At 39.2% G+C, this 25,481-nt stretch overlaps 1 protein-coding gene across 5 annotated transcripts in view; it reads right to left on the bottom strand.

Moving 5' to 3' along the window:
• Window positions 1-21,530, bottom strand: part of LRRC4C (leucine rich repeat containing 4C) — a 183,689-nt gene extending 162,159 nt beyond the window's left edge. For 4 of the 5 annotated variants that reach the window (XM_063728468.1, XM_063728469.1, XM_054524479.2 and 1 more), the window contains exon 1: window positions 19,329-21,530. The gene's annotated coding sequence lies outside the window, so the exon portion shown is untranslated. The remainder of the gene's footprint in view (window positions 1-19,328) is intronic. The other variant, XM_002821861.5, reaches the window with a different exon arrangement.
• Window positions 21,531-25,481: the final 3,951 nt, after the last annotated feature.

The raw sequence follows: 25,481 nt of genomic DNA, 5'->3' as shown, positions 1-25,481 counted from the left end.
GGTGCAAAGTTTCAACCAAAAATCACATTGGAGGAAAGCATGTCTTATTATAAAAGCATTAGTTAAATTATTCAGACTCTGTGAACAGAGTGTAAACCTATGATTCATTCTTTTTTTTGTCCCTGCAAAATGGTAACTTGATTGAAACTAATTAGTTCTTTTAGTTATACTAATTCAACCACATTTTTAAAGCCATGTGTCAATATGATTAAGACTCAAAATAGTGACTTAAGATGCTAATTTATATGATGAGTTTAATGGCACTGTTAGATACAATAATTTAAAACACTGTGATAATGAGTTTTACAAAATAAAAGTTTACAAAATGCAAATTGTAGTATTATCAGATAAACTAAGTCTTGCTTTAAATACACTTTAAGCTTTAAGTGTTCACTATTTCATTTATTTTCTTTCAATATTGATTTACTATGCAGTATGTATCAAAGAGATACATAAAGAGGAAGTCTGGTTCCCTGAATAGACAAAGCTTAGAGTTATGGGGGAAGATAGAGAACAAACGTATAATTAGTAAATAATGTGATAAGTGTTATGGTAGGGGTATGTGTGAAGCACTGTGGGACAATGACAAAGGCAACTAGTAATGCTGCAGTGGGAAGATAAGTTCAGTTTATCCTAATGATCAGCGCATATAATTCAATAAGTAGAACAAATACACTACCTTAAGGCAATGCTGCTTAATTCAGGACTCTTAACAGGGACACAAAATACAGAAGGTATACAAATTCAGAGAACATATATTTCATCCAACATTTTTCTCTTAATCCAATTACTTTTGACAAGTTACTGACCTGCTTGGATGGGCTCCAAGGAAAGTCCTCTTTACGATGGCTGTTACTCTATTACAAACCATGTTCCAGTCTATTTTATCATAAAACATATTTTGTCTGCTAGATACTATTTTCAGGGTTTGAAAGAAGCCATAAATCTTTACATAAATGGAGAAAAATGTTCAAAAAATTGTAAACATAATTCTGTGACAAATGGCCAACATACCTGTTACTTACTTGTAGTTATTATATGCTAAGGCAAAGAAGAATGAAACAAGATTTGACTGTTGGAAACAGAAATGAAAATAGATATGACTTTTGCTGAATACTAGTTGATTGTTCTGATGTGAGTGTGGATGCTGTTACGGCTACCTACCTACATTCTTTCTGGTAGAAACAAGGTGAGGATTTCAACCAAGAGTTTAGTCTATTTTCCCCATGAGGTAGGGGGCAGGTGGGCAGTGGCTATAGGGCATTTGACATTGAAAACCTATCACTTTAATCTTGGTAGGCATCCTGAGAGCATTCTCCAGGTGCATCAAAAGTAGAACTGGAGCTGTGGCCAGTAAGCTGGGGCAGGAAAAAGAACAAATGATTATCTCTGTGGTCACAAAGAATGGCATTCCTATCTGATACGGCTTTGGTCACTTGGCTGCTCCCCAAAAGCATGAATACTTCTGAGAAATAGCAAGATAGAAATCTAGTATGGGAAGTCAAAGGAGATTCCGGAGGGGAGGGAAAGATTCCCGTCAAGCCTCTGGCCACATCCAGGGCTTCCCTTTCAGCGTGTTAATATAAACATCAAACCAAGTGCTGTATCAATGAATTCACCTACTTAATTTCGTAGTTAATTAGTGGAAGCGAGTATGAAATTAAGTGCTTACCCTGAGGAATAGACACACACACACACACACACACACACACACACACACACACACGGAAACCACAATATGAAGAAGGACTTGGCTAGACATGGATAGTAGCAGAAATAAATACATTTGATAAGCATAATGAAAAGGGAGACAGAGGAGGGCAAGAAGTGGCAAAGAAAGGAAATTAGCCATCCAAAATGTCTGAGAGGGGGAACTAGAAAAATGTATTTCCATTCTCTTTGGCAAAGACAGTCCTGTTACCTGTAAATAGTTCTGTGAAATAGCTCAGACTCTTAGATAGATAAAAGGAATACCAGAGAGCATCACAGATTTCTTATTTTACAGAAACATAAGGCTCAGAAAAGAGGTAACTTACATAGAGTCCTACAACCAGAGCACACAGCAGCAGCCTCAATGGAATGTCACCTTTGACAGTTGCATTCAGCAGTAGGAAACAGCCATTACAAAGGTACTGCTAAGAAGCTACAAGTGAAATGCACCCATATTTCCTATTTCACTTGCAACCACCTGCTCAAGGCTATTTTCAGGGGCTCTAATGTTTATAGCTTATGGCAGTGGCCTATACTATCGAAGTGAATAATAGACATGGTGGTCATTTGTCACACACTTGTGCAATTATATCTATATGACTTTATATCTTGCTAAGCATTGACATTAGAATTTAAAAAATACCTTCTACTATCATAATCATTCACCTTTAACAAAAGGATATTTTGATCCCAACGAAATAACAAGAGTCTGTCTTTTAAACGTATAAATGTAATTATGTGAGAAATACACTGCATTCTACTTTTTTTGCCTCTACCTGTTATTGCATGCAAGATTCATCATTACACCTGCCCATTTGGCAATCTAGCTTCAGGGACCATTGCTACATATTAGAATAATATGCAAACAGGAGGAGATTTGAAACATTAAATGTAACAATTTCATCCTGCTCCTTATAACTGTAATCCAATGGGAGGCTGGAAAAAGAAACATCTTGCACATATGAGCATTTCCCTTGGGAAATCCTGGGTAATCTACCCATCATATCCGTACTACAGAACAACAAAAGCAGGCAGCCCTCTGAAGCACAACGGAGCCCACAGAAGCAGGTTGCTTTGACTAGGGAGCTCCACATTCCTGCTAAGCAAAACAGCTGCAGGAAACCTAGAGCTCTAAATTATCGCTCATCCAATACCAGCTCTCTAAAGAGACACCATAGGAAACTCAGCAAAAGAGAGTTGCTTTTATTTCAAAGTCAACACACTACTAGGTGGGTTCCCCTAATGGAGAAGGTTGGCTGGCCCCAAGTGGAGTCTATGGGGCTATCTATTAGAAAGATTAATGAAAACCTAACAAAAAAGTCATAATTTCATATGATTTTTAAAAAATTTTGTTTAAGATCAGCAGTTGGAAGCTTGTGAAGAACATTCTTTCAATCACAAAGCATCTATAGACTATCCACTATATGTAAGGCATGAAAGTGAGGACCCAGAGGTGGAAGTCAAGGGGCTGACCTCAGAGAGCCTTCTGGCTAAAAGCAGGAACAACTAATAAACACATAGAACAATTACTCATGCAAAACAGGATACTGGAAATGAAAACCAATATGGCATAGCCAAGAAATACATACTGGAATTGAGAGAGAGGAGGAACTGAGATAGAGAGGCTCTCTGGAGGAGATTTTGATTACAGGGCCTGGCACTTATTTTACAAGGGAAGGTTTGTTAGTAGGAGAACTGCATTAAAACAGTGCTTTGTGATTATTTGGAAGATAAATAACGTGATAAAGATGGACTGGAAGGAGAAGGGCAAATCAGGGCATGATTATAGTTACCTGGGCCTGGTAAGTGCTAAATGCTGAGTTAGAATAGGGAAGGGACACATTCTAGAGACAATAGGAAGCAAGAGCCTGCTTTGTCTTGCCAGCCCTAAGGGACAGAAAGCAGTGGTTCGAATAATATAAAACAGTGACTAGCTCCAGTCCTCTTCCATTTGTCTTTAAAAAGTCTTAGATTTAGGGATAAGAAGCCACAACTGATATTAAAGCTACTGTTATATTCTTTGTAGAGGAGGTGTTCAGTCAAATATGGAGCAGGCAGTAAGGAAAATCATTCTCAGACGTCAAACCATGCCCTGAATCTATAGTGTATTGCCTCAATATGCACTTCTTCCTCCTTGTACCTTGAATAACAGAGAAAGATAAGTGGCACATGTCTCTAGAAGGCCCTTCAGGAGAAGTCATGTGGGAATTCAGGACACTGAGATAAATTGGTGGGAAACAAGTGTGTGTGTGTGTGTGTGTGTGTGTGTGTGTGTGTGTATGCATGCAAGCAAGCATTTGTGTCCATAGATTCTGCAATCACGCTGTTTTGTGCCTGTCTTCCCTGCTGCTGCAGTGTCTGTGTCATAAGCAAAATAAAGGGTGATATGCTGAAGGAGTAAGGAAACTGATTGGGGGCATTGCCTTCCATCTGGACCAATGCCCGGAGAAGCTGAAAATGGCAATTTTGTTTAGTACCTTCATGGGAAAGGCGGCAATGACAGTATCCCAGAACTATATCACTATATCTCTTCCTGCCTCTCCCATGTGCCATCCTGGTAGGAAAAGGTAAAGAGTGTTAAGAGTTATGGAGGAAAAGGTCCAATTTCCTTGTTCTATATACAGAGGAGGATGTCTTCTGATGGATACCAATGAGACAGGAAATATGTGGTACAGCCTTATGCAGCTGTGTGACTGTTAGTATCACCACATCTTAAGGAATGAGGCCTGCCAGCTAATGTCTGCACACACTTTGCAAGTTCAGATGCCAGGGACCACTGGGATATTAAATGCGTCTTTACTCTCCCCAACATAAGAAAACAGTAAGGCCTCCTTAAAGACCCTTGTGGTTTATTTGTGGCAATCTCAAAGGGTTGATATATTTAAAATAAATGATGCAGAAAAAGTTTTACTTTCAAATATCCAGAGTTGTGGCTGGGTAGCTGCCCTGGCCAAACTAGAGGCAAAATACTATAACAGGTTGTCGAACTGAGAACACCCAGGATAAGAAGAGGGGGAAAGAGGAAGGAAGTATAAAAAGCAGTGAGGTTAAGGGAAAGAGTTACAGGTCTTACTCAGTGTTATTTCTTTAAACTAAAAGAAATCTAGTATCAAATTATTATTATTATTATTATTGCTAATTAGCGGTAGTAGTAAGTAGTCCCATGTGAGAGGCAGCACAGCATAGTAGAAAACCACTGGCTTGACCAAGGGTTCAAAGCAGAGTTTTGCCATTTACTGTCTCTGCGACATGGATAAGTCATTGAGCTTATTTGAGCTTCTCTTTCTCACCTTTAAAAAGGGTGCTTACTGCTTATTTGCTTGCGGATTCAATGTCTTTACAAAGGTAAAACCTTTAGATGGTGCCTACTCACAGCAAACACTCCATAAATGTTACCTATCACTGATTTTTTTGTATTGTGGTTATTATTGCAGTTGTCAAAAGGGTACAATGAGATAAAATATATAAAATAACTCACTACTATTGCCACTATATAACAGGTACTCAAAAAAGTGGCAGTTTCCTTCATTGCTTTAACTTTCCAGGAAAACCCTACTCCAACAGTCATTTGTTCTCCCGTAGCTTTGAGAAATATATGAACTTGGTTTGATTCTCAATTCTGAGCATGTCACTGCATAAGTAAGAATTAAGTAAGTACAGTGTTCCCAATATGGAACACACAGTATTAAGACTTTGAAAGAGATAAGTCCTTGAACTTGGCAAGCAATCATGTACTTTGAACAGAGCTTCTTAACAAATATTTGTATCCAAAGGCCAGATATGAGTTTCTGTCACCTTGCCTATGAAGAAGAAAAAGACGTGTCAAATGGCCCAGATCACCATCCCTGGGTGGGCAGAATGGAGAGATCTGGAATGGCATATGTCACTGCTAAGATCTTTGCAACAACAGTTAGATTAAATCAAAGCTAGATTTAAGCACATCTATGGCCGGAACAAGTGACCAGGAGTGTGGGTATTCAAGGCGTTGTAAAGATCCTCTACCAGTGAGCTGTTACTGACTGAAGACGATTCTTTTGTTTTTGCTTTTGTTTCTTCATTTCCAAAAAAGGACTTGTAAATTCTCCTTCAAAAACAAAGATCTGTTTCTAAGAGATGAGAGGAATAATGCAAAAATAGCATGAATGCAGATGAAGTTGTTCCACTGAAAAATTGATCACTACAGCCAGACGATTTGCTGGAAGAACAAAATTCCTTAGTTATTACAACTTCAATACCTATATACAACGTAGCATTACAGAGAAGTACAAATAAAATTAACCCTTGTAGCAAGTTACATTATGAAACATAGCAACTTGTCCTTCTCACTCTCTACCACCAGATATATGATAGATATTAGTGGTTTTGTCTCCAGCACATAATTCCTGTTACCTCTCAATAGCCCCTGAGTTCCACTTGGGGATGCACTGACCCTCTACTCCCTTACCTTAAAGCCAATGATAGTTTATGAGTAGAAATGTGACATAACCTAATCTAATCAGCTGTGATCTCAGGGTGCTCACTGGGAGTGCTGGGACAAAACTATGGAACTTTCTATAGTGATGTTTGAGGGAATGCAAAACAATGGCTTGATTAAAATAGCCCATGAAAGAGGACTATGCCAAGAGAAATATAGGGAAAACAGAGCAGGAGTCCCTGTGACATTGGGAACATCTGGATCAAACTACACCTGAACTCCATGTACTGTAGGACTTTTCAATTACATATGTCAGCAAATTCTCTTTTTTGCTTAACCTCGCTAGACTTTTCCCTTCTTATGTCAAATCCAAGGCATCACAACTGAGACAGGTCCAAGAGATCAGTCCCAAAAGAAAACTCGAATATGGATGGATAAAAATCATCTACCCAGGATAAATGCAACAAATCTGTTTCATTGATCTCATCAATTCTACTTTCCAAACTACGGCGCTATACAGAAAACAACAGGAATTATACCATTCCGAATTCAGAAACTCATTTTCTTATGCCATATTTCTATTTTTATTAAACAATCTGCCCATAATTACTTTTAACACCTTTCTTCTGGAGGCACATGCTTAGTAATTATTTTACAATATTGTTGTAAGAAAATGCCTCTTATCTTTTTACAAATAATAGCTTGAGTATTTCCATGTGCCAAGCACTTCGCTAAAAGTTCTATGTGAATTATTTCAATTGTAACTCACTACAATCCTGCACTATAATCATGCCTATGTCACACATAAGAAAGTTGAGGTTCAGAATTATAAATAAATTGCCTGAAACCACAGATCTAAGAGGTAACAGAGCTCTTACTAGTCTGCCTTCCATGTCTCTGCTGTTATGTCATTCATCAACCTTGTGGACTCACGGGGTGTTCTAAATAAGAGACAGGCACAGTGCCTGACACACAGTTAGTACTCAGTATATGGCATTTATTAGTTTTACTTATGGGACTATGCTTTGGGAGATATAATTTCATTTTAAAATCTTTAGTATATGCATCTGAGAAAAAGTAAAGTGTTCCTTTTTATCTAACAAATAAGTCCTTGATGATTGACTCGGCCCTGAACTACTCATCCTTTCTTTCAGGTGAGTATCTGTGCATATTTGCAGGGAAGTCTAGATACAGTTTCAGTGCCAGCCCTGGGAAAAAGAGGAAACATCTGGGTGCCAGCACCCACTGGCTGCCTGAAATCCATCTGTGATGCTCAAAATTCTTAAGATTTCCTCTCTATAAACACCTAGGGGATACGCTGGGCCTCATCCCTGGCTGGACTGAAAGGCCCAGAGGAACCTTACAATGAACAGTAGACAGAGAGAGATGGGACTGAAGGCTTTAATACAGAGTCTCTGTCCCTTCTTGGCTTCAGTGAACAGCAGAAGGGTTGGACCTGAAGTGATGGCGCTGTGCCGGCAAAGCACTTTGGCACATGCCGGGATATGAAAGGCTCTAATGAGACCCATTTCACAATTCACTGGCCACGTGCATCAAGCAGGCAAAGATTTCTTCTTAACATCCCTGTAATATAACCTATGGCTCAGGTCTGCGACAGGGTCCCGCACCAGCCCAGTAAACCAGATCTTACTATCCTCTCACTCCTCTTCCCTTGGCAGGAAAGTAAGCTAAAGGAGAGGCAGCAGCATAGATATAAAGAGACAGGAGGCATTTCCAACTGCAGATCTCCCTCGGGGTCTACAGGAACCTTCCAGAGACCTGCAATGCATGCTAATCCTTCCACTGGTTAAGAGAGTGGGCTCACTCATAGTAAAGTCATTGTTCTTTCTAATTGTCAGAGACTGCTGCTCTGCACTTGCCTGGAGCGATCCAATTAACATATCGCCACAACACCAACCATTATAATATGTTCTGTGTCCTACCAACAAGGGAAAGCCCCAACCCTGCTTCCATCCACAGCTTCCGTTTAATTAGGTCTTTAATACGTAAACAGACGGGGGAAAACAGAAACCCGGATAGAAGACTATATGTCTGACTCGCATTCTGTCTAAAAGCAACCTTTTGGAGTTGGAATTTTTTGTTGTTAATAGGGAATGGTAGAGGGACTTGAGAACAAAAGAAAGGACAGAGGGAGGAGAAAAGGGATGGGGAGGACTAAGGATGAAGGCGGATAGGGATGGATGCAGAGAGGGTGAGAAAGAGAGGGAAAGGCTGCTTGCTGCTTTGGGGAATTGAAAAACATGTAACTTCTGCTGGAAACTATTGCCATGGCAACGTTCAAAACAATACAGAGAAAGCCTTCATAGTTCCATTCTTGCCTTCCTGCACACCACTGTGTAGATGTTAACTCTTTTAGGGTGACTTCTGACTTTTTGCCTTTTCAGTTAGTAAAAATCGGAGTCCTCTAGATCCCTCCCCATAACGTGTTTGAATTCATTTATCCACACACGTGCAGTGGTCTCTGCTGAGGTGAGCCTCTCTAGAGATCAGCTAACTAAGCTATGGGCATTCTTTCTGCCCAGATTAGAACAGCTGAGCCAGGATGAGCTCTCTCCCCGCAAACTCTTTCTCAATCTCTCTCTCTCTTTCCCCTAAGGTTGTAAAAATCGGCACACTCTGAGATCTGGCTCAGGTTCAACTGTAAAATCATTCAGGAGAGGCACATCTCTACATTTTCAAGTGTCATGCACCTTTTTCAGAACATTCATAACTTAGTTATTGAAGTTCCCACCATCATTATCAAACCATTAGTTGAAAGAAAACATGTCCATTGCCCTGAAAATAAATTCGTTAGTACTACAGTTCTTTAGATTAATAACAAACAAAAATGATCAGCTGCACTGACAATAAGATGTCTTTTAAAGCATCACAAATAAATCTGTCAACTTGTTCTAGGCAGGACCACATCGATGATAACAGGTTATTTTAATAATTAGGGAACTGTATTAGTCATCATCAGATAAAGGCTTTCTTTTTTAAAAATCTGTGGACCCCCACTCCCACACACACACTCCTTCTTTAGCAACAAACAAACTCATATAATTGGATAGCTAAATTCTCCTACATTCCCAATGTCACTTGGTCAAAATTGATGAGCTAAAGCAAATGGATCCCTCCCAAGAAGTTGTCTTGGGAGGTTGCCTACAAGTGTCATCTCAACAGTTTGTAGTTTGACAAGAAATAAGACAAAACTCATCACTGGCTCTTCTAAATAATCTTTCGCGCTTTTGGAGGCTGAGGCTGGTGGATCACCTGAAGACGGGAGTTTGAGATCAGCCTGGCCAACATGGTGAAACCCTTTCTCTACTAAAAATACAAAAATTAGCTGGACGTGGTGGCATGTGCCTGTAATCCCAGTTACTCGGGAGGCTGAGGCAGGAGAATCGCTTGAATCTGGGAGGTGGAGGTTGCAGTGAGCCGAGACGGCACCACTGCACTCCAGCCTGGGTGACAGAGTGAGACTCCATCTCAAAAAAAAAAAACAAAAAAAAAACCCCAAAAACTTCCCTGGCATACCTTCCCAAATCCTCACACTTTATCATAAGGAATGTAGTGGTCAGGAAGTAATCCCTTTGGAAGTTCTGGGGCTAAAATTTGTTGAAAGCATAAAAAGAAATCACTGGATTTCAAAAGCATGATGAAGCATGACTATTAATGCTTTATCATCTGCTATTATTAGAGATTAATAATATTAATCTCTAAACTGGAAATAATCTAAAACTAGAAGAAAAACTTTAAAAAAGAACTATTAATATAAAAACACAAATACTCCAGTTCAACATATTTAAGACGTTTCTCTTCAAAATTGCAAGATAAAATTAAGCCATAATTAAATAGTATCCTATCATTTACCACTTTCCTTCATGTGATCCAGTGTTTTCTGCTGCTCCTCAGGAGACAAAGGAGGAAATAACCTTCTGTAGCATGGAGTCAGAGTATTATGTCCATGAATGTATGTATGCCTGGCTTCCACAAAGCCAGGTGTTCACATGTTGTTGAAAACGATTGCAGCTCATTATTTTCTATATTTAATGAAGGTACTTTCATTAGGGAGATATTTTTTAATCTCTTGTTATATTAGTCCATTTATGGACATTACTCAAACTTAAAATTCACATTCTCTTTTTTGATAATCATTCATGAGTAGGAAGCCCTGCTTCATACAACTGTGAGGTGTGTGCAATGCACAACTGCAGGGACCATCTTGATTTTTGTGACCAGCAGACTTTATGAACAACGTCAGTGAGGACTGTACATTATTACCACACCTACAGTAAGCCTATGAGGAGCTATGCATTGGAATATTAAATTAGCACTAAAATATATTTAAAGAACTATTTTTAAAAATGAGATCCTCAAGAATGGCTATTATCAATATTTCAAAAAGCCAACTAGATTTCATACACATACTCATGTACTTACACAAGGTAATTAAATCACCTTTGCTTTTGGCTCAATTTATATCAAATCATTTGATTGAAATGTTCATCTAGTGCACTTCAAAAAATGATAACTGCCAGGTACATGTTGTCTATTAGTAAAAGTAAAAAAAAAATTGCAATGTTTTATTATGCAAAGTAGTTATGAAAAATGGGTCCCTACAGGAAAAATAATAAAACTTGATCTTAACAATAAAAATATTGGGAAAATAATGGCCTATATCACAAACTGAATTAAAGAAATTTCTTTACCTTAAAGATGTGTTAGATCAGGCCACTCATTTATTAGTTCTCCCCAGATACACTGAAAATCTCTATGCACTATGTTAGTTAGATGTGGGAGATGACAAGAAGAATAAGATGAGGTCCATATTCTTTTTTTTTTTTTTTTTTTGAGACGGAGTTTCGCTCTTGTTGCCCAGGCTGGAGTGCAATGGCATGATTTTGGCTCACCACAACCTCTGCCTCCTGGATTCAAGAGATTCTCCTGCCTCAGCCTCCTGAGTTGCTGGGACTACAGGCAACGCACCACCACACCCGGTTCATTTTGCATTTTTAGTAGAGACAGGTTTCTCCATGTTGGTCAGGCTGGTCTTGAACTCCCAACCTCAGTTGATCCACCCGCCTTAGCCTCCCAAAGTGTTGGGATTACAGGTGTGAGCCACCGCACCCAGTCAATGGGATCCATATTCTAAAAGAAGCCACAATTTACTGGGTTTTTGCCAAATACATATAACAATAGTAAGAGCTATCACAAACATATGAACAAAGTGTTTGTGTACAGAGGACAGGGAGATCAGTGGGCTTAGGGGAGCTGGGAAAGATGTTCCCAAAGGAGGTAACTTGCTCTGAGACTTGACACGAAGATCATATCCTAGGTAAATGGATTAGCTCTCACCAAGTTTGAGTTCAAACTAGCCTGGCGTGTCCCCAGAGGAGTAAAACATTTAGCATGGCAGGCAGATGGGAGAGGACATGAATAGGCTGGCTGGACTGTGCTGTTGAGGAGTCTGGATTTTATTCTAAAAATATATTTCAAGAATATAAAGAGGATGTTCAGCATTATTTGTTAGGATGATGTATCTAGAGGAAGCACGAGTAATAGACTATCTGAGGAAAAGTTGGCATTATCAGAAAAACTAGTTAGAGACAATCTAGGAGAGAAATGCTAGAATCTGGACCAAGGCCATAGCGAGATAGACCAAAGCTGACTTTAAGATAGTGAGTAGATTGGATTTGATGACTGGTTGGACAGGAGGGAGGTTAAAGAGACACTGATATCATTTAAAACTGTAAATATCCAAGTTTTTGTTTCTATTTTCTAAGTGAGGATTAAGGAGTAAAAAAAATATGTTATGTTTTCAGTACAGTGCCTGGTGCATATCTAGGTTTCTGGAGAAAAAATAACCAGTTATAGATGGAGTATTAAGTTTGCAAGGCTTGTAGGAGACTCAGGTAATTAAGTGCAATCTTGCTGGCAATGGACACTTACATAGGGTTTGGTACTATCAGTGGTTTTGGGCATCCACTGGGGATCATGAAATGTATCTCCTCTACCAACAAGGGGCACTACTGTAATTTAATAAAAACAGTAGTAACCACCATTTCTTGAGCATTTGATATGCACCAGGCACTGTACTGAAAATATAACATGTATTTTTTTCGTTAATCCTCACTTAGAAAACAGAAACAGCATACACAGGTTAGCCAGGATTTGAGATTCATCTCTCAAAAAACCCCCAGCTTATGTCTTTCAGGAATGCAGAGAGACTGGGAGTAGAAGTGACTCAAAGGGTGAAGCCCTCATTATTTAAGGAGAAGATTAGGAAAACAGAAGGAGGATAAAGTGATACCAATAAAGTGATCAATGAGGAGTACCTCAATCCCTTGGAAGAGTTTCAGGAAACCAGAGGCAGGTGATGGGATCGTGTTACAGAGAGATCAAACACAAGAAGGACTAACATCAGGTGTTGGGTCCCCACAATGAGGACCTCATCTGGTTTATAGCACATTGTATCTAAACTCTAACCTTACTATTAGCATTGACCATATTTCTCATATAATTATAAATTTCTAGATGCCTTATAACACTTTGCAAAATCTTTCTCTCCATTAAATATGTTCAGTGAGTTGGGACAATTTTGCCTAAGTCTTTCTGAGAAGTCACTTCTATACTTGGAAATGACTGAGGACTGACAAATATATGGAAGGTATATGTGACCTAGGCAGCTGGAGAACTTTCATTTCAGGAAATAGGGGGAAAGGAAACTGCAGACATCTCAAGCCCAGTGAAAACATTCAGATTGAGTACCAGGTTACATAATAGTGAACTGCTATGTTTATTTGTTACCAAGTCAACAAGTTTGACTTTACTGATTCTGATTTTGGGTTCTCAAGTCAGGAGATACGCAGTTCCTAGTCGCAGCCTCACCATTTAGTTGCTATATAACCTTAGACAAATCACTTAGCCTCTTTGTGTTTCTGTTTTCAAAGTGAGGATTAAGGAAAAAAAAATACATGTTATATTTTCAGTACAGTGCCTGGTGCATATCAAATGCTCAAGAAATGGTGGTTACTACTGTTTTTATTAAGTTACAGTAATACCTCCTTGTTGGTAGAGGAGATACATTCCATGATCCCCAGTGGATGCCCAAAAACACTGATAGTACCAAACCCTACATAAACTATAATTTTTCCTGTAAAGACGTATCTATGACAAAGTTTAATTTATGCATCAGGCACAGTAAAAATTAACAACAATTATAACAACATACTGTAACAGAATTATGTGAATGTAGTCTCTTTCTCTTAAACTCTCTGCTCGGTTGACCACAGGTAACTGACACCGCCAAAAGTGAAACTGCAGATAAGAAGGGACTACTAGCCACTTGTAAACCCCGGAAGTGTTGAAAGCTTTCCTAAGTGCAGAAAGCTCTCATAAGCCTATGGCAAAGTTGAAAGAAAAGTATATTAACTTTATATAAGTTTTTCATTATTTTTAGACTTCATTATGAATTTGATTGACATTGAAAACCATGATCAAAAATAACATCACCAACTTGGATAGCAAAGTTGGCAGGAAATCTTTATTTATATGCTCCATAAAAGTAAAGCAAAACACTCACAGAATCTTAAATGTTAAATCTTCCCATTTCTGTTTTAAATAACCAAAGATTTCAAAGAAAAGAAAGTGGGCTAGCAATTATTGAGTGCCAGTCATGTGCCAAATACTTAAGACATTTTATTGCTCCCAAAAGAACTGCAAAAAATAAAGTCAATTTTACAGTTGAGGAAACCGAGGATTAACAAGGTTAATCGACAAAGTTAGGGGCCCCAGCTAACAGGTGATGAAACAAAGCTGAAATCCAAGGTTTGCCTATTCCAAATCTTGAAGTATTTCCCCTAAAAACTGAGCATTTCCTTCACCTTTTTACCCACATATCTGCCATTTTAACGCAATTCTGCGGGATTCTTCTCCACATTTTAATAACTAGTTTCCTAAGATCAATAATTATATATTTTTAATTTTGGGAATACTAAATTCCAAGGTAGTCAATTATGAACTCAGGAACCTAAAATCTTAGTGCTTGAAGTAACCTTAGTTTTTACTTGATCTAACAGAAGAGAATATAGAACCTAGAGAGGTAAGTTGACTTGTACAAAGTGTCACAGTTCATTAATGACAACACCAAGAATAAGAAATACACACTGCATCACACGACTTTCAGACCTCAGGTTTTCCAACATAAGGAAGCAACTTAATGTTACTCTGTGTGTGTGTGTGTGTATTCCGTCAGTATACTCGTTGGCTTTTGTTATTAAGCTTCTATAAATTCCCCAAAGCCAGGCTTCTGGTATATATGTGTGTGCCTGCGTGTGTTTGCGTACACTCTTCTATGTGCATGCATTTGAGTTATTTAGAGGAGGTGTTTCTCAAACTAAGTTCATTCAAGCAGTATTTATTGCATGCATACTACTTGCCAGCCATTCTTCTGAGGTGCTGAGGACATAACAAAACCTTTGCATTCAGAAAGTGTTATAAGCACAGTGTCTCAGCCACAAGATCAGCCTAAGTAAATTTCAATGGTCAAATTAACATTTCTCCACAAAAATTATTTTGAAGAAATGAAAGATGCAACTGATTCTTGACCTTCTTAGGGAATCTTCTAAGATACCATTTACAGATCATTCATGTTTTTATGCCTGTATTATAAAGTACTTGACATTCTAACCAAAGTTTATATGGACACAGAATATATTTTCCACAATTCACAAAGTATATTTCAATCTTTACTGACAAAATGGCATTCACTGAGGCACTTCTAAATATGTTTTAAAACGGCAGGACCTTACCAAAAATGGTCATATCTATTTATGTGTTACTCCAACCTTAATCCTGTCTATATATTTCTCTTTCTTCATCTATGCCAATGAGAACTTAGAGTAGCAGCTTCCCTCCAACAGAGTCCGTATCTGTTTTTCTGCAAATCGAAACTAAAATCATAGATGATCCATTTAAATGTGCATTTATTGAATGCTTGCTGTGCGTGGCATATGCAATCTGATCTCATCCTCACGGCAGACAGTTCCATGCAGTTGTTATTACCTCTATTTTACAGATAAGCAAACAGGCTCAGAGAGGTTAAATGATGCATGTAACACATGTGGCCCAGTGGGAAGCTGAGTATTTGAATTCACTTAAGATGCTAGAGTCCAAGTTTCACCTAATTTCTTATTCATCTTTAGGAAGCATGCAAAAAAGTAAAATTTATCAAATGGTAAGAACTTTCATAGAGAATTTCCATCTTTTCTTAAGGTCAGTGAAAATGGTGAACTTTCAAATGCTTTTCCAATATTCACACAGATTTCAAATTGTTTTCATTGAAAAGAAACATAAGAATCCAGTGGCTATCTCCCAAGCCTAACTGTACTATTATCATCCACAGATGAGACATTAAGAATAACAATTACTACAGTAGGACTCCTTTTCTCTTAAGGGGAAAACAGGTCCCTAGAAGAATATTAAGGAAATGGACAGAAAACAGGGCTGCTGCTGTAGAGAATGAAATTATGAGCAATGACCATGACCGCCTGCCTCAGAAAACCACTGGTGGGGGAAGATTTGCACATGTAAACAATGACATGTGTGTCTGCTTTAAATCTTCCTCATTCTATATATTCCAATGAGTCTTTAGCCTATAACAAAGTAAAGATTTTGTTTAATGAACATAGCATTCATTTTGACTAGAATTGTGAATCCAAATTGTGGTTTTGGAGGGCTTAATATTAGTAATGGAATTTTATACCATATAATTTAAATTATATAACTGCATAGACATTTGCCTTTATTTTGTACATCCAGGTCCAGACTATGTAATATGTGGCTAAAATGACACACTTAAAATACCAGAAATCTCTTATTCAACTTTTAGACCAAAAACACACACAGCACATTAATTGCATTATTTCCTTGTAAAATTTCATTTAAATATTATTTTTGCTGAGATTTATTTTTCTATACTCTTAGGAGAAAGTCATAATGTACAGTTTCTAGTATGAGGCAGCACTTTATATCTAAAATAATATATTGAGCCAATCTGTCCTGATAAGACCTCAAATGAGGATCCTGGCAACTACTGTAAGGTCAGTTGCACACTCCCTATTTTTCATGTATTGGTGCTCGAACTGTTAAAGTGCTTAGCCAGACTGTTTATTCATTCTCAGGAAATTAATCCACGTTAATCCAAGAAAAACCATAACAAACAGCCATCCTTAGAGGGCCTATTATGCTTGCAGCTTTGCATAACACTCCTTTTAAGTCATAAAACAATTCAACAAATTACATATTATAATTCCCACCTCATAGACTAGACAATTGAGAGCCAGGGAAATTAAAAGTATTGCTCAAAGGGCACAGCTATTACATTTGAGGAAGAAGATATTTGAAAACGTAGCTTTAAAACTTGTAAAACCCAGTGGTTTTCTGGGCATAGGGTCCTTGGGAGATTCTGGTGGACAACTGCTTACTCACAAATGTCTTTCAGTGGGCACCAACTTGGGCCCTGACACCCACTGATGAAGTAAGTTTCCAGCTCTGTCATGGCCCTAATTCTTTGAACAGTACATGAACAAATGCAGTGCTTCTCAACCAATCAGTTTAAAACGAATCAGTACTTAACCAAAATGCAGGGCCAACTCTGACTACTAAACCAAAGATGTTAACCCCCAGGTGGGCCATAGGTTCCTAACGGTAGAGTTGCTGAAATGATTTGCCAGTATGAAAGATGATGACACCTTAGATGCCCTATTAACTCCAGATTTGAAAATGTTTAAGTGGAGGGGATGGGAGGACACATTTCAGACCAAAATTTTAAACAGATTCTCTCTCTCTTCACTTCTTTCCTTTTCTCTCTCTTAGGAAAGTTGCATGTGTACATTAAGTTTGGAGGGCACAGGGAGGAGGTGACACTATCAAGGAGAGGAATGTGCTTTCAGACCTAATTAGAGCAGCACTGAAGAAATTTTGATGTCAACAAAAGATATATATATATATATATATATACATATATATATATATGTATATATATATATATAGAGAGAGAGAGAGAGAGAAAATAAAATCTCCTCCAATTGGCAGACCCAACCTAATTTCAAGGCTGGGGTTCCCATGTGAAGCCAGGAACTCAACTATAAAGTGAAAAAGCATCAAGTACATGTTTTTCCTCTTACTTTCTTTGTCATTGTGCTAAGTTCCAGCTGAGCAGGAACTTAATATAACTTGAGTCATTCCATGTCTACAAATGGTGACTTAGCTGTGGTAACGTAAAACAAAGCAAATAGGCAAACAAATACAAAAAAAGTGCAGAGAACTATGAAAATATATGCACAAGCCTATGGGGATTTCAGGGAATAAAACCATCTTGCAGAATTATTTTCATAGGTTGGTAAATTTATTGCCTGATCTGTGTTCCAACAGGAAACATGTGCCCAGAAAAATAAATTAGAGAAGTGCTCAGCTGTAGGCTAGTTTAGTTAAGGAGTAATGAAAAGGATAAGAAGAGATGATGTGAGTGTAAGAACAGGCTCAGATGCTTTCAGCTGCGTGTTTCTGGTTTCTATTATCACCTCTCTAATATAAATCTAACTCTACAGTTCTTTAATGACTCTCTGGGGACCACCACTCACAGGATTAAACACTAAGAAGGGACCCAGGAGAGTGGTGCCTTTCATCTCCTTTGGGATATGTCAGAGTTGTGGATCTTATTTTTTTTTTAAATGGTATTCAAGCCAGGGTTACCTAAACTATGCTATAGAAAGGAAAAGAAGAAAGGAAGAGGGAGAGAGGGAGGAAGGGAAGAGAGAAAATGAATGTTGGAGTTTGTAACCCTTGAGGTCTAAACTGGCAGAAGTTTTATTTCAAGCTCTCAGGACCAATATGCCTTCCTTTGACCCTTACTCATAAAACGGCATCCAAAATACAGGAGTAGCCAGGTTATGTATACCTTGTCCAGTTTGGATCCCAAACTGACTTTTGCCTGGCGTTCTGAGGCTTGTGTGAGTCACCTGTCTCATGCTGTTTGGCCATTAATGAAAGAGTTATAGCTTCTCTAGGCCTCAGTTTCCTTTTTTTATTGACTTGCGATCTCTGGAGAGTCTTCTGGCTCTAAAGTTATATGAGTCTATGATTCTGATAGAAGGCCCCAGAGAGGAATAGAGAAGGGAGAAGGGGAAAAGTTCTGTGAAAAAGTCCAGCTCCATGACTTTGGCAGCTACAGGGGAGGAGGGAAGGTGATTCTACAGGCGCTCAGACTTTCTAAGCATTTTCCACCTTCTGCTTTATTTTTTATATTGGCCTCTTTTTCCAAGACAAAGCTGGCACATGAGAAGTATTAGTGCTCAACATACATCTCTTCTTCAGCTGCTTTTTCTAAGTTACCACAGGACACTAGATTTCTTTCTTTTTCTGAGGAGCTGCGAACTGGTGATGTTGGAAAGGTTTCTAGCAAAACCCAAGCCACTGCTCTACAGTCTATACCCAGCCTCTCTGTAATCCAAAGAAGTCCTCAGTTAGAAGGGGGTGGAGTTGGAGAGAAGTAGGTCCTCCTTGTTTCATTTTTAGCACTGGTGTGAACCCGGGTAATCTGAAGACCACATCTGGGCATACGTATGCAAGAGTGAATGTGGAAAGTACAGCCACTTCTCTCCACCAGCTTCCTCACCCAAAAACCCACCCTTTCTCCCTCCACCCACGCACCAGCCAGAAGCCACCCTTCATCGGCTTCGTTTATTGTCATATTTTTGTGTTAATACATTCTGTTGATCTGCAATGTCAGGTCGGATAATGAAATTTAAATTGAGTCCCTTCGATTTCCAATAGCTAAACATTTGTGCATCTAACTCCAGGGCTGACAAACAACTTAAATGCATTCTAGAGTGTCAGTCACACAGCACTGGCACCCCACACTGCAGCGGCTTTCTTGGGGAGCTTTTTTTTTTTTCCTGGTGAACATTTGCAAAGGCGTCTGCCCAGGATGCAGTCAACCTGCATCCTTATAGCAAACTGGCTTATCAGCGAGCAGAGACTGATGAAGCAAATGCGTGGGCCACCCATTCCCTTATTTTCTGGCCCCCAATAGCCAGTTCTTTAAAAAAACACCAAAGGGGGAGAGAGGATAAAGAGAACAAGAACACCAAATTAACTGACATTTTCTTCACCAATAAATAAGAAAATAAGGGTCACTCACTGTATTTCAGACTGATCACAGCAACATCCAGATGGAAATCCAGGTGGTTAAGAACAAGAGAAAACGCATGATCTTGATACCAAAAAGAATAAAAATTTTAAAAAAGGAGGTTGATGAAGAAAAATCCAACTGCAATTATCCGTCAATTTTAGTCAACATAGGCACAAATCCAACTGTGCTCTGCTGGTTTCTCTCCCCCAATCAATGCCTCATTCTGCCGCGGTCAACTTTTCTTCTCTGAAATTTCTTTGCAGATGTATTATTAATTTCCTCTCCTCTTGTGGGAAATTCAAAAAGAAAAGAAAACACCACCACACCAGTTCTTTACTTTGCTAAAAAAAGCCCCAAACTTTTCATTCCAAAAATATCTCCTTGGCTCACTTTCTCCTTTATAGAGAAAAATGAACATACTTTTTTCTTTGTGAATCCTCGGTTCTTCATTTCCAATCATCCTTTTTTTGTGGGGGGAGGGGAACAGCTGCTTTAAGATTATTTATTTATGTCAGAACACACCAACCCCCGCGGGTCTAACCCTGGTTTATTTCATTCTTGAATGCTCCCTGTGTGCACATATACACATTTGTGTTAAGATCCAGGGCTCACAAGAAAAAGCTTCGTTCTTCCTTCTCTCTTGCACAATCAGTTTATCCATTGCGTTCGGTTCCAGGAGAGAGCTGCGTCCCGCATCCTTCATTTTTGCAAGGCACCCAACAGCCACCACCACCAAAAAAAAAGTCTCCTTTTACATCGTCAATTCCTCTCCCCAGCCTCCCCTTCGAAGAATTTGGGGAGCAACTTCCCCCCCACTCGCCATCCTTCCGGCCGGCCCCTTCGCCAAAGATCTGATTAGATTTCTCATCACAACCCAGTGCGCAATTGAATTTTTGATTTCAGCCACCCGGCCAGCCACCTTCCCCTCTCCCCTCCAAACTCCGGTTATATCCTGTCTCCTTCCCTCCACCGCCTCTGCAATTTCATAATCTCACGTTAAATGGAGTGCGGGGGGCGGGGGCGGGGGCGGGGGCGGAGGTAGTGGAGGAAAATTTCAAGGCTCCGTCAGCTGTCAAGAAGAAACCCATTCCTCCCCCCGCTACTTTTTTTTTTTTTTTCTTTTTAAGGCTCGGGGTGCCTTTCCTTCCTCTGTCCCCGCCCCCACCCCCGGCACCCGGTCCAGCTCCTCCGGGTGTTGCAGAACTCCGCGGTCGGGGCCGGGATCACGGGGGAGACGCGGGATGCGGTCCTTCGCAGGTGGCCCCTGCCAGCCCCCGGGTCCCCTTCTCCTCCATCAGCCGGCAGTGGTTCCCGGAGCGCCGAGGTGATGGAAGTTGAGACTGGGGCTTTTATTTCAAATGGGGAGGGCGAAGTGAGGGGACAGACAACGTGGTAGGCAAATTAAAAAAAAACACACACGAAAAAAGAAAGAAAAAAAGAAAAAGGAAGAAAACGGGTTAAAAAAAAATTCCCTAATCGCTGGCTCTTCTCATCCTTCTCAAATGCAACTGCAGCTTTGATCTCATTTCCAGCTGCGTTGGGTACATTTTGGAGCCACAAGTTGGTTCCCGTTGGCGCAGACCTTCCCGATGCCTGCTAGTCCTCTTCGAGGAGACGCGTTCTCGGGAGCGCAGCTGCTCCGCGCCGTCCTTAGCGCCATCGCCCTGGCTCACGGCTCCCTGCGCGGCAGAAACCCCAGTCCCCTTCCATCCACTTCGGTTTGAACTCTCTTCCTCCCCCTCCCTCTGCTCTCTCCCCTCTTTTTCTCCCAAATAAATGCTCTCCCAGCGCCGGCGGCAGCTCTTGCCAGCCCAGGCTTTCTCTCGACCAATGCCACGTCCTGACGCTTAGGGTCCTAGCTTTCAAAAGCTCCTTTCGGACTGCTGTCGCCTTCCCTCCTCTGCCCCTCTTTCTTTCCCCTTTTCCTTTCCCTTTCTCTGCTTGTGATCAGTAAAATACAATTACCCAATTACCTCCCATCATCTTAACACTGATTGGTCAATTGCATTAACACTTGAAGTCAGGGAAGAGGGGATTGGAGCTTCTGAGATGTGGCTCTGCTGCCACCTGGAGGGCAGAGCCAGAACAGCTGAGTCTAAAAGCAACCCCCACGCTGGGAGGTTCAGGCTGTGTGGGAGAAGTCAGTTTTTTCAAAAATCTTTCCTGTTTTCATCCAGAAATCCAGGAGTTTTGAGCTAAAAGAGGAAGACATTAAAATCGAATCACCACTAAGATTCAAAATTATCACCAACCACACAAAGCTGTTGCTTTCAGGTTGCAGGTGAAGAGCCTCTCCCAGTCAAGCACACTGGTCCCAAGCTGAGGATTAACACAGTACTATTGCTTAGCCGGGCGCGGTGGCTCACGCCTGTAATCCCAGCCCTTTGGGAGGCCAAGGCGGGCGGATCATGAGATCAGGAGATCGAGACCAACCTGCCCAACATTGTGAAACCCCGTCCCTACTAAAAATACAAAAATTAGCCGGGAGTGATGGCGCGTGTCTGTAATCCCAGCTACTCGGGAGACTGAGGCAGGAGAATTGTTTGAACCCGGGAGACGGAGGTTGCAGTGAGCCGAGATTGGGCCATTGCACTCCAGCCTGGGCGACAAGAGCAAGACTCCGTCTCAAATAAATAAATAAATAAATAAATAACAAAAATAAATAAATAAATAATAAAAATAAAAAAGAATAGGCTCATCAGAAAGAATCCACAGTAGCTTAAAAGCTACTGGGGAGGGAGGCTGTGGTCGAGCAGGATAATCTCACCAGGAGGAAGCAACTGTAAAGGCGAGATAGTAGCCTTCAGCCTATGCAGTGTTGCAGTAAATTGGCCTGTTCAGTTTGTACAAGACATCCAGGACAGCTTGACAACTCAATTCCAACATCCCCTGCTCCAGGATGTGGACTTTTCCATCAACTCGTGTTAGAGAAATAGTTGGCACATTTCGAATTCACTGGGTCTCCTTAGAGGCACTGGGCCAACAAAATAATGCTATTAATATTTATATTGGTTTCTTTCTTCAATGTGTAATTTTCATAAGGCCCTTTCAGTAACCTATGGGCATTCACTTTATGTCATTTATGTATGTAACCTTGAGATATAAATAAATAAAATTAGGAATGATAATTTAAACAGTACTATATATATATATGGAATAGATTAAATAAATGTTCCTCTGTTTTGTGTGCCCTAAGTAATGATCTTTGTGCTGATTTTCTTTATTTTTGAGAGAACAGAATATGTACTTGGTTTAAAAACAGTTTTAAAGAAAGTGAGTAAATCATAATGGAAGGTAGCATCAAACAGAAAGGAGAAAAGATTTATTAAGAAAACATCAGAGACATATCTAAGTTTATACAAAATGCTGTTTTTTTTTTCCTTTTCTGTTCTCATTATAGTACATGGTATTTCCTTACTTAGAGTTAAAAAAATTTCATCTGTAATGTTCTTTGCATACCGAGAGCATGCTGTAATGTGCATCTCAGATGTCAGTACACGCAAAGGGAAAGACTTTTCCTTACCCATGGATTGTGATTTATTGTAATTTCCCCATCTTTTTGGAGAGCTTTGATGTTATGAATTACATGAAAATGTGAATTTCTCGAGGGTTAATGGCATTGCTTCTATTTTTAAATGAATGCTGTATTGATTGATTCAAAACACTAGTGGGCAGTTGACTTTAATTTGTGTTTTGAAGCTCTTACCCCTATATGCCAATTATAGTTTATCCACTAATAAACGATTAAAAGGCACATTCACTAGCTGCACTAGATAGCTTCAAAGGAGTCTATCTGATTCTGAAGTAAGCTAGAAGCCATTTGAAATGAAAATTTTCTTTTAAGGGATTTTGACAGCAAAGGCAGGCCAATGACTTGTTTTTTTCAGAGCTGATTATTAGCTATCTGCCAGACATCTTTAATACTATCAGAATGAATTAATCTATTAGGCAAAGCAGCAGGGACAGATAAGTGCTATTTGGCCAAAAGGAAAAAAGGAACAGCTTCCCTTTCCTGTTAACCTTCCCCTTCAGCAGCTACAGTATCTTTACCCACATCATTGACTCGTTCACACTATATGACCTTGAATTCGTCACGTGGCTTTCATTTTTAGGTTTAGATTGAACCAGTCATTATTGAGCATCCATATGGCATGGTTTTTTGTTACACTTTTCTCATGTATATCATCTTATTTAGTACTCAAAACAACACCCTGAGAGATATTGAAGATGGAAACAATGAAGCTTAAAGTCACAAACTTGGTAAATGACACAGCCAAAATTTGAACCCAGATCTACTCAATGCCAGTTCTTCCAGTTTTGTGATAACATCTAGGTTTTGGTAACATGGGGAACACCTGTATGTCAGTTATCAGCATGCAGGCTGTCATTTTCTGCCCTGAATGCCAGGCATGAATTTGTAACACTTTCAGAGGATGGCAATACCACATTTGTCACTTAATGACCTTACTCAAAGAGAATTGGAATAAGTAGTAAACAAGCTAACTGTCATGAAAGTACACATGCAAACCAAACTGTTGCTGGAAAAAAAACATAATTATAGATATTTATGCAGTAGAGGTTGCCAGGTACTATTAACAATGACAGAGTATGTGTTCAAATAAAAATTTTTATAAAAGCTCTTTTAGAAGAAATAATATTACACCACAACCCTTCCCATTAGCCCATCTAGTTACCAAAAGCATGGAGAGGACAAAATGCTTATTGAAATGACATGACTTGGGAGAAGAGGAGGCACAGTGCTAGCATGCTAGATTTGTTCTATGGACATGCAGATTTCTACTTTTGTTCTTCTCTGATTTGTAGATGTGAGTCATTAAACAAAACTGTTATCTTATTTCACTGTATGTTCGTGACTATAGCTGGTGTAATCTTTAGCAAACAGCAGGGGACAGCATCTTGTAATCAGAAATACAAAATAGCAAATAGAACAAATTCAGTAACTTTGCTTAAAAATGAAAAAGTGAATGTGTCTATTGTGTTTATTAATTGGATTTAACAGGCTGTAGGCAACTCTCTTGAAGCACAATACATACTTAAAGTTTGTGTCTTTATTCTGTGTTATAAATCCTGGAAATAAATATTCTCTTTTCACTTCCAATAGTATTACACAGGCACCAGAATATCCTCTGGGATAATCGTATCAAGCTTGCCTGTATAGTCACACGTAATGACATGTGAATTAATTTCATTAAAACAACTTATTTTTTCAAAACTACTTTGAATTTAAAATTCAATACTCAGCGGGAGTTTACTAAACATGTTACATTAGATAATATTCTATAGATATTGTATTTTGGAACTAGAAGATATCCTAATAATCCTCTATTCTTTATTTCTTGAAATATAGATAAAAGATCCTAAAGTCCTAAATACTGATGTGCAAATTTCTGCTTTTTTTTTCAAGGTTCCCCCCCACCAACCGATGATGGCTACTCCTCCACTCAGCCCTCATCCCATATAGTCTTATTTTTTGTTCTCTCATACTTTTTAACATTTGTTTTAATAACCAGCATTTAATGAGAGCTTGCGAGTGCCAAGCATGTCTCTATATATGTTACAGATTTCAACTCATGTAATCCTTCCAACAGTCTTATGAAGTAGGAGCCATTGATGAATTGGAGTTGAGGTTAAATAAGGGCACCTAGCTAGGAAGTGACAGAGGCAAGATTGTAACTCAGGTTATTTCATCTCAGAGGTTGTGGTTATAACACATATTTCCTACTATTACTTATTGTGATGGATAGAAATGATTTGCTCATGTCTATGTCCCCCCCAACCCCCAAACCATAATTGATTTCACAAGAACATTGTCTGTATTTCTAATGCTTTGTACACCGTTGAGTGAATAAATGTCTAAGATAATGCTCTTAGGAAATGGAAAGACCTACATTTTTTGGTCTCTCACCGACTATTCTTTTCACTGTGGTGCACAAAATTCTAAAAAGATGAGATACTTATCATAATTATGAAAATAGAAAAGCTAAGAGAAGATGCCACCAAATAAGATGATTTCATCAATGAAGTATAACTTCTGAATCAGTTAGCAATGAATGCATAATAAACCATTTGAAATCTTAATAGCTGAAAACAACAATCATTTATTATTTCTTATGACTCTAAAGGCTGGTCAGAAATTGGTTA

The sequence above is a fragment of the Pongo abelii genome, chromosome 9 (genome assembly GCF_028885655.2).
Source record: "Pongo abelii isolate AG06213 chromosome 9, NHGRI_mPonAbe1-v2.0_pri, whole genome shotgun sequence".
Classification (NCBI taxonomy): domain Eukaryota; kingdom Metazoa; phylum Chordata; class Mammalia; order Primates; family Hominidae; genus Pongo; species Pongo abelii.
The sequence above is the reverse complement of the archived record's forward strand: the minus strand, read 5'-3'. Positions and strand labels throughout refer to the sequence as shown.